The sequence below is a fragment of the Cryptomeria japonica genome, chromosome 8 (genome assembly GCF_030272615.1).
Source record: "Cryptomeria japonica chromosome 8, Sugi_1.0, whole genome shotgun sequence".
Classification (NCBI taxonomy): domain Eukaryota; kingdom Viridiplantae; phylum Streptophyta; class Pinopsida; order Cupressales; family Cupressaceae; genus Cryptomeria; species Cryptomeria japonica.
The window spans coordinates 459,815,512-459,823,600 of NC_081412.1; positions in this window are offsets into that span (position 1 = coordinate 459,815,512).

The window sequence follows — 8,089 nt, forward strand, 5'->3', positions numbered from 1 at the left end:
CATCAACTATCCACTCTTCTATCTTTCAAATAACAATCTTCTTCTTCTGAGAGATCATTCATGCATTTAGTGTACGAATGATCTCCCGAGGGGGCATTATCAAATCGAATCTCTATACCAATTTCATATTAGTCTTGTATCGACACCATCTTCACATCAAATAAATTTTTCATATCCAGGGATTCATATCAACAATGTTGGTAACAACATCATATCGAGAATTTTGACGATAATTTGAGCATTTTTCTTTGAATCAACATGTGGTCACACATTGACTCAAAGAGAGGCAAAATGTAGACACCTAAAAGTTGCAAAATGAATTAAGTGAATTTTATTTAATTAATTATCTCTAATTCTTCCAATTAATTAAATTATGCTTTAATTAATATTCTTATTTTTCTAATTGACCTTTTAATCAAATTAAAGATTTGATTAAATCTCCTTCTTCTAGCCTAACCTATTAATTAAACTAAGGTTTCATTAAGTATCCTTAGCCATTTGATTAAATAAATCTTATTTATTTGATTAAAATCCCTTTTCCCCGTTTTGATTAAATTCACATTTAATTGAAAATCTCCTTTGCAAATAAATAAATCATTATTTATTTGTGAATAGTCTGCCCACTTGCAAAATACTACAAATGCAAGTTGCATCCCTTTTGGCTAAATTAAATCATTTTAATTTGCTAAAATACCTATTTTCCTCACCCACTTTCATTCTCCTACATCTCCCACTTGCCTCCATAATCATCCTTCTAGAAACCTCCTAATCATGTCCTTTCCCTAAATTTTGGGGAGTCACTTCTTCAAATTTGGAATAAATTCTTCAAAATGCATTTAATACTTTATCTATTTCAACAAGTTAACTTGTTGAGTCTTCCAAACATGTAAGGCTCTTACATAAACCACTAGTGGTTTTCCTCTTTGAGCAAGTTAGCCTCCAAAGTCTTCAAAAGGCATTTAATGCCTCTTACAAGCCCACACCCCTTAGCCATGTTGCTTGTCCCTTTGGGCATTTTCTCATGTTGCACAAGAGTTTACCTCTTGGGTAATAGCATGCCTCCTTGGTTAATGACATTATCCAATGATGTCACTCTTTGAGGTTATCCCTAATTACTTGCTTAGCATCTAATGCTTGTTTAGCATCCTCTCAAGCCCTCTCATGGTGGCATTTATCAACTTGGGATTGGATTGTATCTCTCCCATGGATTGATAACTTTCAATCCTAGCCCTTGTTGAGATTACTCAATCTCAACCATCCATTTCTCTATTTTTTTTATAAATAGAACTCATTTCTTCAATTAAAAAATCCCCAATCTTGTGCATCAAAATTATAGTCTTTTGCAGGTTATCAAAGAAGCTCATTGGTCACCTTCAATAATCCAAGTCTTCAAGCATTAACATTATAGCACTTAGCATTTGCATCATGCTTTAGGTCATTTTAGTTAGCTTAATTTCATATCAATTACTTAGTTTTCATCTTCATCTAGCTTACTTAGTTCATCTTAATCTTCAATTTGGAATTAACATAGCTTCATCTTATCTTCATCATCTTGATCATATCTAGTTTTGCATCTTGCATCCTTAGTTTTCATATCATCATCTTAGCCATTCACTAGGATCTCAGTTTCATCCATTTTAATCCTAAAAACATCATTAAAATCTCATTCTCTAGGTTGTCATCTAAGAGATCAAGTGCTCTTCTAGGTGAGGGCCACCTTGAATCTTGAATATTTTTTAGGGATAGAGGAGCATGGAATGATTTTGAGAGTTTTTGGTTCACTAACTTGTTTTGTGATTTCTTACTCTAATGCAATTTTTTATTTGTATGTTTGAGATGTTTTCCCCTCTTGCAGGCCAATACCACATTTCTGGCATACGGTGTCAATATAAATACAAGAGTTTCCTAGAATTCCTAAAGTTATTATGCCTCTCTAAAATTAACAAAATATGGAAATTCTAACCCTCTAAAGATTCCTAGTAAAACATAAATAGCCTATAATAGAAAAAAAATTATGAATTTCAAAAAGTTCTAAGGAAACTATTTTTCATCTAGGTATTTGAGCTATCATAAACAAGATAACCTTAATGATCAATTATATACTACTTCAATTGTTTTATGACTATATGATACAAACTGATTGATGGAATATCTTTATGTAATGATAATAATAAATACAAGCTCATAGTAATAGATTGATAATCAAATGTAGTATTAGAAATGGATAATCATAAAGTAGATTCAAGTTTATCAAAATGATAGTTAATTGACAACGTAACAATGCACGATAAAAAAATAATATTGCTTATTTAATTCACCTTTCATTGCTATTTTTTTAGTTTGACAAGAATCTAAAGTTTGTCTTCTTGGATAAGAGTTTCATCAATTGTTTATGGATAACTTTGATTATGTTTGTAGAAACTAAAGAGGGCCATCTTCCTTTTATCTATAATAATTTTAAAAAAACAAGATAATAAGTGTACTCAAATAACCATTCATGCTCACAATAAAAGGAGTAGATATAAGATGAAATAAATGTTCATAATTATCACAATTTAATTTCCTTCTAACTTGGATAATTTATGCAATAATGGACAACTCTAATGTGAGTGACATTCTAAATTGTAACTAGAAATTGTAATGCTTTGCTAGGGAACCCCAAAGTAATAATAACTAACAAGCCAATACACATAGAAAATATTTTTTATTAAAGGAAACATAATACACCAACAATTTCTAACTCAATGCCATGCTAAGAAAATTTATTACATAACATAAATGAATCATAATGATGTTTAGTGGAAGACTTAATCACATCTCATAACAATTGTCTAAGGGTTCTCTAATGTCACCACTATGCAACACTCACTAAAATTCATTAATCATATAACTCACAATATAAAGATTTATGCTAAGTTCAAATGAAATATTCCTATTAAAGCCTTCACCAAGAATAAGAACATACATATAATCCATGCATAAATACATTTTCTTACAAGCTATCCATTAATACAAATACATCTATTACAATTCCATTCCACTTTAAATATCCAATTACAAATATCCTTTCAACTATAGGTACAAATATAATATTTGCATATCTTTTACATCGCTTATGGAAGATACATAACAAATTCATTACAATGTAGAGCATCTATATACTTATTTTGACAATCCTGTGTTGCAATCAAATGCTCTCAAATATGGATAACCTAATACTCTATGTCCTAAAGCATCCCAAGACCTAGAAAAATTTGATCTTCTAAAAGATCCCAACTCAATTGAGTATGATACAAATGACCATACAAAGCTTTGAAAGGTGACATACCAATTGAACTGTGATACCTATTATTGCAGGCAAATTCAACAAGATATAGATAGTCCTCCCAATGAGATTATTGATCCATCAAATATATCCAAAGCATATCCTCTAACAGTTGACTCACTTATTTCGTCTATCCATCAGTCTTGGGGTGGTATGTTGAATTGAAATTCAACTGAGCTCCCAAATCATGCTGAAGAGACATCCAAAATGTAGAAGTAAATACTAAATTTGGGTTTGATATGATCTTGTGAGGAATCCCATGCAATCGAACAATGCCCCTCATAAACACTTGTTCTATAGAAGCCACCATATAGGATGATCTCATAAGAGAAAAGTGTGCCATTTTAGTCAATCTATCCATAGTGAGCATAATATCATCATGTCTATGCAAAGAGATTGGTAACCCAACAATGAAATTCATAAATATAATGTCTGATTTCCATTTCAGAACAATATTAGATTGCAAAAGTCTCGTGGGATGCTAATGCTCCATTTTCACCCTCCAACACTCCAAACATCTATCTATGAAATTTCAATATCTCACTTCATGCTAGACAAATGATACAATTGTCTGATATCTACATGCATATTCTTCACACCGAGGTATGCATAATAGGGTGCATAATGACCATTCATCATAATCAAAGTACGAAGACCCTCCGTGGGTGGAACATAAATATGTCCAATATGTTGCAAAAGACCATCTTCATCCAATGAATGACCCACATATCTACTCTCTAAAGGTTGCTTTGACTCTACCTATACTTTCACTTCCTAATACCACTCATCCCAAGGAAGTGCCTCAAGAATCTTTCTTCCCAAATCAACTCCAAGTGTCAACATAGATATCTCATGTCTCCTCCTACTCAAGGCATCTGTGACCAAATTTTCCTTTCCCTAGATATAATGAACATCAAAATCATACTCACATAGGAACTCCATCCAACATTGTTGCCTAGCATTCAATTTTGGTTGAGAGAAGATGTACTACAAACTGTGATGATCAGTGTGAAACTCAAACTGATGACCCAAAATAAAATGTCTCCAATGCATGAGAGAATAAATGACTATTGTTAACTCTAGATTATGGGTAGGGTATTTCAACTCATGATCCTTGAGTTTTTAAGACTCATAGGCTATCACAATCCCATCTTTCATAAGAAATACCCCTATACCCTCCAAAAGAGCATCGGTACAAACCACAAAATAACCTATTGGATTGAGAACTACAAAAAATAGGAGAATTGGTCATACGTTCCTTAAGAGTCTAAAATGCTTTCTCACATTGCTCCATCCACTCAAACTTCTTCCCTTTCCTCTGAAGAGAAGTGATAAGATGAGCTATCCTTGAAAAATCCTTTACAAAGCATCTATAATATCCATCTCATTAAACTAAAAGCCTCTGAAACATTAGTCAGTGTCAGAAACTCTACAACCTCATGAATCTTAGAAGGATCTACTGCAATACCCTCACAAGAGATAATATGACTAAGCTATTTCACTTCTGTTTGGAAAAAATCACACTTATCCAAATTGACATACAACTAATTATCATGAAGACATTGCAATACCTTATGCAAGTGCTCCACATGTTCCTCTATAGTTGTTGAAAAAATCAAAATTTCATCGAGAAACACTACAACAAATTGGTCAAGGTACTTGTGGAATACCCCATTCATCAAAATCATAAAAAATTATGGAGCATTAGTCAAACCAAATGGAACAATTGTGAACTTATAGTATCCATAACATGTACAAAAATTTGTTCAATGAATGTCATCATCATGAATGCGAATCTAATGATACCCATACTTAAGATCAATCTTTGAAAACACCTTAGCTCCCTTGATCTAATCATAGGGATCATCTATCGTTGACATAGGATATTGGTTTTTCACTGTCACCTTATTCAAATACTAGTAATCAATGTGTAAACAAAGGGATTTGTCCTTCTTCACAAAAAAAGCAGGTGCTCCCCATGGAGAAAAACTAGGATGTATGAACCCCTTAGCCAACAAATCCTCCAATTGCATTTGAAGTTCACTAAAATCCTTAGTGGTCATCCAATAAGATACCTTAAAAATAGGTGAAGCTCCAGGTACAAGATCAATCTAGAAGTCAATTTCATGTTTAGGTGGCATGCCTAAAATCTCCTTCAGAAACACATCTCCAAACTCTTATAGAATAGGATGACTATCAAGGGATAGCTCTTGACTCTCATACTCATCTATGTCATTCATCGTGACAACAAAGAATTGACATCCTCAATGCACACAATTTTTCAATTGCATAGATGAGATCATATGTAGGGAAATGGTATTTGAATCCTTGATATCTCTACACTCCTACTAGTACCATCTACACAATGCTCCACCTTATGGTATCAATTAATGCAAGCCTGGTGCATATCCAACTAATCCATTCCTAACACTAATCCATAGGATCCCAAATAGAGAATACAAAGATCCGCAATGGAGGTGAAGACTCCTAAATCTAGCATGCAACCATGAACAACAAAATCTATAGCCACCTTAGAGCTAGTAGCCAACTCTACTTACCACCTATCATCTTTCCTTACTACCAGTAACTCACATCTCTCAACTAGGGAAGGGGAAATAAAAGAATCAGAAGCACTAGAGTCAAACAAGATAAAAATGGGAATACCATGTAACACACCTGATGTCTCGATTATTGTTCCTTGATGCTCGGCTTGGCAGTTATCTGCCACTGCAAATACTCAATGAGATCTACTAGCGCCTCTAACTATGAGCTAAAAAATAGTTGGTTTCTGACTAGGTACAAAAGTTTTCTTTTGAGGATAATAAATTGCAATGTGACCTTGTTGACTACAAGAATAACACCATCCTCCTTTGCAAAAACCTTTACCTTTGGAGGGTACACTAGACTACTAAACATAACCTCTACTAGAGAATTGTGGTGCACTTTGAGCAACTTGACTAGGCTAACTACACCTATTGTGATTCCAATTGTGACCCTTTAGTGATTGAAAACATCTTCTATGAGCAATGCTGAAATTTTTGAAAGTTCTTCTACTTCTTTTGAGACTGTCCTCCCTTCAAATATGCCAAAAAATCCTGCTAGGTCTTGATGCCTGAAATTGATTACCTCTCGCACCTAATCTTGATGGAGGGGAACTACCCACCTGAACACTTGACTGACCTCCAAGAGCCAATTCTAGGTTCTCCTCTATCAACTGCACCTTCTTGTACTAACATGGTCTCATCGTCTGGAATATTTGCATACTACTTGAGCTCATAGAAGTGACATTCATATTGTTACATGAACATAGACATCTAACACAAATCATGGAATTCATCCGCTCTCCTTTGTCTCTAATTATCAGACAAGAATCAGGCTTGAAACCTCTCTAAGAATATTTCCCAAGATATTGAAACAAGTTTGAGATGAAGCTTCTATTCCTCTATGCACCACCATGTAGATGCAAATTCTTTGAGGTGCATGAGAGCACACCTAGCCTTATGTTACTACCATATGGATGCATGGAAAAACACCTATCCAAATCAATAAGCCAAGACTCAGCCTCAAATCTAGTGCTATTTCCATCAAAAGTTGGTGGTTGAGACCTCAAAAGGTCCCTCATGTGTCTATCCAAAATGACATAATTATCAACTATTGTATTATTATAGGGAGGAGTACATGATCTCTCTTGACGCAGATATGTTCCAGAGGATCCTCAAAGAGAATAATTCAGATCATGTTGTAAGGGTAACACAACAGAAGCAACAACAACACATAGAGAAAATGCAAAATCAGACATCTACAGTATCATGGATTCATTAAAATCAAGCTGACAACATGCGGACAAACATCCAGGCTTACAATCCTAATTACAACTTACATTCCATAAAATGATTCATTTAGACCTCTAAAATGATATTCTAATTACAAATCATAAATCATATCATCATGATGTACTTCTCTCTATCTTAAATGATCTATCATAACACTATATATATCATCTAGAACACATTCGGGTCGGCCACAAATCATTACATTCTCCAAGATAGGAAAAATAAAACGTATAAAATAGGTCAGACCCAAAACGTGAAGATCTCCTCTACCAAAGATAATAACGAAGTGCAGACCACCAAGGAAGGTTGGCCAAGGACGAAAAAACATTGTGCAAGGTGCCAAATAGATCCGCAAGCCAAGAAATCACTCTGCACAAAAAGAAATATCCAACTAACCGTTAAGCTCAGGAACCAAGAAATAACCAATCCAGAAGCAATAAATTGCCAAAAAAGCATCCAAATGAACTAAAAAATCTAGAATAAGGAATAAGAACCAGCCTGAAAACCAAAATCCGATCCACAACAACAAAAAGGAACAAAGTTACCGAGGAATTCCGGAAGTAACCCAGAGACTGCAACATAGACAAGAACAACTAAAAATCAAAATATATTTTTGGTTGATGCAAGATTTCTCTTCGACTGACGATGCTCCTGCATCATCTCCTTCTCCTAATGTTGGGACTGATGACACTCCACTCACTCAGGAATCTCTTGATGAGATTCCAAACAAGCAAGAAGATCCTGCAACAAATTGACCAACCGAGGACCCTCTAAACCACCCTATTGATTCTCACTCTGCTACTCAACTTTGTGGCCATTTTGATGATCATGTTGTTTTTCCTTTTGATTAACATTGGGAGAGTCTTTCCTCATGAGGGTTTAGCTAGGTGCTATGACAATTACCTTGCCCTCGATATCTACCCTGAGGAGG